This window comes from Adiantum capillus-veneris, chromosome 8 (genome assembly GCF_014529385.1).
Source record: "Adiantum capillus-veneris isolate H3 chromosome 8, ASM1452938v2, whole genome shotgun sequence".
Classification (NCBI taxonomy): domain Eukaryota; kingdom Viridiplantae; phylum Streptophyta; class Polypodiopsida; order Polypodiales; family Pteridaceae; genus Adiantum; species Adiantum capillus-veneris.
The window spans coordinates 94,989,876-94,997,007 of NC_140938.1; positions in this window are offsets into that span (position 1 = coordinate 94,989,876).

Below are 7,132 nucleotides of genomic sequence, written 5' to 3' on the forward strand. Positions count from 1 at the left end.
GCAATCCTTGCAGCAAGACCTGCAACATCCTCAACATCACCTACATCCTCAGAATCAGGACGTACATCAATGCCTTGCACAATATTCCAGATGCCCTTTGACACAAGAACATGTTGCATCATGTAAGCCCACATAGGATAGTTGTCCTCATCCAACCCGTCCTCAGTAGTAAACATCTTGAACACATCTGTGTTGTTGTCAGCCATGGTAAATGTTGCACCTGATGTGAAAACTGCCCGAAAATAGGAGAAACGGAGCGGGAACAACACGTGCTATATAGCACAAACCGTAGTAGATTGTAAGGCACCTGTTATGCAGAAAATGGCACTGACAGAAATTCTGCACAAAATGACAAAATTGCCTGTGTGTGAGTGTGTGTGAGTGTGCACGTGCACGCATATGCAGAGTACACCAATATGCGGTGCCTCTATTTGGGCATGCAAATCAGTGTTTTCGAAGGGCTACAGAGTAGGGAAACATCCCAAGGGTAGCTCGTGTCCATGTAAAACAATTGATCTGGAGGAGCTAACTAACGAGAGATGCTCTGAAGGGAGTGCTCGGATGGGGGATCCATGAAAAGCCATGAATAGCAGAGCTTCCAAAGGGGCATATTAGCTTCAAGTGGTGGGCTAACAAGAAATAACCCTTGCGCGTAATCAGCACGTAGGTATGCAAGAAGGGGGAGAGATACAAAGAGAGAGAGCGAGAGAGAGATAGAGAACTACGATCATAATATAATCAGCTTGGTTAGCATAAAAATAGAATTACAAATATATATATATACACTAGAAAGAAATTGCCAGCTTGTTCTGGTTGTATACCTGCTAAATTACTATGTTAAGAAAAAGAGTTGTTGCATAATTTAAAGCTAGGCATGTACTCACATAAAGGCTTGTGTAGTGCCAAATAGACTATCTCCCACGCAGTGTTCAACTATGTTCTTTCATCCCAGTAGACGAGCATACCCCGGATAGGTAATGTCATGTTTGGCAAACATAGACGCATATCATGTGCTCCAATATTCCTAGATTAGGTAGGGATCGGCCATTTAAGCAGCCCCTACTAAGTGGATTTTAATCGTGATGCTTTCTGTATGTGTGTGGATTAGGTACAGCTGAATTAGGTACAGCCGGGTTGAGAGGTTTCCAAAAGGAGAGTGAGTAGTAACCTTATGCTAAAGTTTGTTGAAAAAACGCCGGCAACATGTACATGACTTGAGAACCGGAGTAATCAACCCTTAGATGGTCATGTAAGTCAAGAGAAAGGGAAAGAAAATCACCCCCTTGAGTTGCTCGACGTAAGATCTCAGATGATGCCATTTTGTGATGGACCGTTGAGTGCATGTGCGGCCTCCAAACTTGAGAACTGCATTTAAATGTGTGTGTGTGTGTGTCTGAGAGAGAGAGAGAGAGAGAGATCACTCGGTTCTCTCTCTATTGCGGACTCAACAATTCGACCTCAACTACATGTGCAAAACAGGGAGAGGTATAGCCGCTAAGCCGCCTACCACCTTGAGAGAAGTCGGCACATAGCCGCCCACCGCTTTTGGGCCCACGCTTTGTCCTCATCAGCCCCACCCTTTGTGTCTTTTGATTGTTGGCTCCATTGGCCCTATCCTTCGCTAGTCACATCGCCCTCTATGGCACCCGATATGTCTTGCCTTTGTGTCCCTTTGGCCCCATCAACAGTTGCCCATAGGTTGGAACAGCTTATTAGTTGGTCATGCCACATCATCAGTTGGTGACAATTACACTAAAACTTGTGTAAATTTTTTGGTTTTCTTAAAGGAAAGCTCAAAATCTAATCAGGTTTTTATAATTGCAGTCAAAGAACATGCACTATGGCACCGATTTTTCCTACACTACTCTAGATCTCCTCCTACACTTGCCCTTTCTAACAGAGCCTGTCAATCCATCATGACCCAGCACAGGACATGTGAAATCTCCACATAGGAGGAGCCTTTATGGATGCATGATTTCTACCTCAACTCCATCTTGGCACCATCACCCGCTGGCTTTCAACATCCTCATCAATTGAGAGCATTTACGAGCTATGACCACTTCCTACAAACTTTCACAACCCTCAACAAATCTCATCAGCTATCCACCCACCTTTGCAATCAAGACCCACATGTTCTACTACCAACAACGTGGTTCTCTTGTAGGTATTGGCTAATCAACATAGTAAGCTCACAATTTATTTTTTTAAAGGAAGAATTTTTTAATTCTCTAAAATTGTTCTCTTAAGAGGCTCTTCTCACAAAGTCATTGAAATCTTTAAGGAAGATGTCACAAGATCAAAATCCCATTATGTATGTAATACATGAATGCACTTTGTATATGTTTCCACAAGGTTCTAGACACTACCCATATCGACTCGTATGTGGTAAGACACTACCCTTGCATTTAATCACGCACATGAGCACTTTCCATAAAAACACACGCACTACACACAAGAAAAAGAGGATATGTATGCATGAATTGCATCAAGCAATGGCACCATTGGACAACACAATCCAACATCATCAGAGAAGATTTTTTACAAGGATTTACTCGTTGAAGTTTCAACAAGCACCATTATCATGGATATGAAGACTCAATGACTATAACAATTAATGATAATTACGACCGTTGCACCAAGTCAACAATGAATGAACGGTATACAAACTAAGCTTGTACTACTAAAGGGACTACCTTGTGAATCTAGCATAGGAAATTAAAAACACCTTGTGAACGATGATGATGAATCTATGTAAAACCACCATGGTGGATTAGTGTTTTCCATGCCTAGATGTATCAGTAATAGTAACCTAGGGAAGAAGTACCCACGATAACCATGAGCCATGAACATTATATTAGTCATTGTAAAAATCCCAATTTTGCCTTAAAGGGGTGTTTGTTGGGGTTAAATCCAACTTGTTGAGTATAAGCATACGCGAAAAGTCCCTAGCCTACTACGATAGACCAGTCCAACAGACTTTGGATCTCCTAAAGATTTAATCAGAGCAGGTACCTCTCACAGTAGGCATTGTCAAGGAAGAGCAGGAGAATGAGGCTTCATAGTTTGTAAAGGATTTTAACTATTTAGTAGGCTTCTCATCTCTAGCAGATGTCCCAATTTCTAAGATTTTGATTGCTCATTCTTTTGTGATCGTGTCCTCCCACTTTGGAATCTGAAGTACTAGGGCCACCTTGTGGTCTACATGGATCTTTGTCTCTCCATCTATTTGTCTACCAATCCATGGGTCTCTCTCTCTCTCTCTCTCTCTCTCTCTCTCTCTCTCTCTCTCTCTCTGTGTCATGCATGTGCTAAGGAAAGCTAAAAGAGAGTTCGAGGTGTGGCAGTGCTCCAGCGTGAACATCTGTGTGTGTGTGTGTGTGTGTGTGTGCGTGCGTGCGTGCGTGCGTGCGTGCGTGCGTGCGTGCGTGCGTGTGTGTGCGCGCGCATGCGTGCGAGCATCTATTCAGGACGATGTGGTGCATATAGGGTGGATGGCATTTATATATGCTCTTGGGGCTAGGTCTGTTGCATTGCTTGACAAACCTTGTCATCTTACACTACCCCCTACCCACTGAGAGAGACTTGTTTATAATGGACAATGTAGGCAATGCCTCTAAGTGTGTGTGTGTGTGTGTGTGTGTGTGTGTGTGTGTGTGTGTGTGTGTGTGTGTGTGCACGCGCGCACGCACGCGTAAAGTGGGTCTGATGCAATTGGTGTGACACAGAGTGGCAAGGGTGAACGGCATGGGAGCAAGCAAGAGAGCCACGGACGTGGATTTGTGAGGGTTGTGGGGGAAATATTACTTAAAGTATTATAAAAAGTCACTTCATACGAGGTATAAGGTCTCCCCGATTTTGGAAAATTAAAAATCCTTTCAAGACATCTCCAGTGCATAAGTGAAGGGTGAGCTTAGGAAATGTAAAGATCGTGCAGGTGGAAAGTCAAAAGACTTTTTGTGTGGATATAATGCACTTTATACATTTGTGTTTTTCTTCTTAATTTTCTTTTCTCTAGCATTTTCAACTTTCTTTCCTCTAGCGTTTTCAAGCCAATAGAAAAGCCTTTTATTTGCTCTAGAGATTGTGCAAACATTTGTCGTGGCCTCGGGATCCAAGTGCAATATAGAGAAGTCAAGACTTATCTCCCAGTCAGAGAACGACTCTTTTGACCTTGTAGTCTGGACAGGACAGATTATCTCAAAAGGGAGTGTATTCAAACACCAGGGAGCCCCCGTAGGGGTGGACGTAACCCACAGGCAAAGATTTCAATGGGTCCTTGAAAAAATAACCTCAAAAATGAGAAGATGAGAGTTTGTTCTCCTCCCCTTCCAAAGTCGGATTAGAGTGATTAATGCTTTTATGATCCCGTATATTGCTTTCCTCAGCCATGAGCTCAAGATAGCTAAGTGTAACTGAAAAGAATTCCTAAAACCAGTGAAAAGGTTTCTTTGGAAGAACAACACAAAAACCTCCTGGCCATGGCAGTGGGCTAGATGGGAGGTAGTTTCTCGCCTGGTAGACCAAGGAGGGCTCGGCATTCTTACCCCTGTATCCCATGTTGAGGCCCTTTGTGCAAATTTATGGTCTCATTGGCTAAATAGGACCAAGCTTGGGCTATCATGACCAAGGAAATGCTTGATGCAATAAAACTGGGATCGAAAGGGGGAAAGTGGAAGGGGGTTGTGATGCACGACAAACTTCTCGCCCCAAAGTGGTCTTATCTTAGAACTGGTGGACTCTCAGGGGAACTAATGAGGAAGTCCAAAAGAGCAGCTCAGGTTTTGGAATGGGGGGATGTTGGACAGATACGCCGCGACGAACGTCAGCACAGCGAGAACTCACCTAACAAGATTTGTCAGCTAAGGACGAATCTCGACCCGCATGCGCGTGGAAGCAAGCATAAGGTGTCAACCTACACTCGACCGACTCCTAACTAATTCCTACAGAGGTCTCTACCCAATGTCTAAGTCACAACCTTCAAGAGTGCATAAGAGGAAACTTCCTACAACGCTTTCTAGAGCCGAACACCCATCAAACAATCTCGAAACACCACAGAACTTGAAGGAGACCCTACTAGCATCAATAATTCACTCTCCCTAAGGTCCATGAACCAAAACCCCAACCCAAAACACACGGTGCAAAATCACGTAGGATGTCTGACCGAAATTTGCAGGTCTTCGTTTCTGAAATCAAAAGTGCCTAATGTGTAGCTCTACTCAATGTGAACGCGTGGATATGCTGCAATGCAAAATCGGACAACGTATGCTCACCAAATCACCAGATGAAGCTCGTAGATGGAGCTCGCAAAACCGGGCCGTACGCGTGCAATGTAGGTATCGGCACGTAGCTCTCGTCGGGGGCAACACACTGCACTTCTCCGCACTCGATCACACGTAGCGTCAAGATGAAGCTCACACTCTCTCTTTTACACAGTACGCTCACTCACAGACTTCAAAACGTTTTTTAAAAAATGACAAAAGGTCCTTCATTAAGGTCAAAAAGTGGTATAAATACCTTACAATTCTCAAACCCTAAAGTTCCAACTCAACCATCTACTCAATCTAACTGTCAAAACTGGGATACAATCTGGAAACTTCTATAAGCCCCAATATTTACAAGGTGAAATGTCAAGTTTTCTCAATAAATGAATAATTACAAAAAATGATAATATGCCGAGTAGTCAGTTTCCGTAGGGTGTGTCCAGCTTCTAACACTCCCCCCCTCCTTGCTCATGTCGTCCCCGACATGGTTGTTGAGCTTCTTCTTCATCTTATGGTTTCACGCATCTTGAGCAGCGACTCGTATCTTGCATGTAAATCTAGCAATGTTGGGCCGAATATATCAGTGTTGATGGTGAAGAAGTCGGTGTAGAACGCTTCTTCGAATGCCTGGAGGTGATAGGATGGCAGAAACATTAACCTTTGATACAATGCATGTATCACCTCCTTGGAAGGATGACCAGACAGATCATATGCACATCTGTAAGTATCTTGAAAGAAGAAGATAATGTCTGTCACCTTGCCCGGTTTGAACGTCTCGAAGACTGCCAAAAGGGTTTTGCAGATCTTCCTCATCATTATGCAAGAAAGGTCAGGCGAGCCAGTGAACAATTTGATGGTGTCCGTTAGGGTTTTCACCATGTATTGAACACTTATTCTCTCGTCGGCCTTCAAGCTTGGCAGCTTCGTATAGTTCAGCCAAGTGGTTTGGCTTCTTTGTAGTATCTCCTGGGCCTTCCACGTCCTTATCCTTGGTAGAGGGCAGAAGCTTAGGTTATCTCTAATGATTTTGGGTGCCTCTACCAAATGGATTAGGTAATGTGGATACTTCGTCAGCCATGCCTTTCTCCACCTGGGCTGGGAGTCGACTATCAACTTTGCCCCTTCAGGCTGGAAGATATCTGATGTGTAGAGTGGCACTGTTGGCTCTTCTCTAATCCTCTTGTTGATGGTGGCGGCTTCATATTTTAGCAGAGGATATGGGAGAGAGGGATGTAGCCATTCAGGCCGGAGGTTGTTGGCGTCGATCTTTTGAATGGTCATGGATTTAAAAACCCTCTGCTCCCATTCCAAGGCTTCCTTGGCCATTTCTCTGATTTTTGCCTCTATGGCCTTCTGCAGCTTCTCTTCCTCTTCTTGTGTCAAATCTTGTGGCTCTTGAGAGGGTCCTACTAGGATTTCCTCTTGCATGGGTGTGTCCACAGGATCTACCACATTTTCTGGGTCTATGCCTTCCATGGCTGTCGGCCCTGTGCCTGCCTGCTCTTCTGCATGCTGTCCTCTCAGCTCTTCTATCTGCTTTAGGAATGTTTGTTTCTCTGCTTTAGCTTCTTCTCCCATGTTCACGAGGAGGTCATTCAACTCGACGTTTACCTTCTCCGCCTCCTCGAGCTTTCTCTTGATAATTTCTAGCTCATCTTGCATTGCTTTCTGCTCTTCTTCCATGCGTGTTTGCATAACCACCGACCCTTCCGCCATCATCAACCTTTGCTTTTTCTCTAAATTCAACTCTTTCTGAAGCTCTTTCATCTGTTCTTCATAGATCTAGCTTTCTGTAGTGGTGTGAGTCGAGCTAGTAGCTCTGACTCTTGCAGGAGATGCCCGTAGCCGCTGGATGGTTTGATCTTTAACTT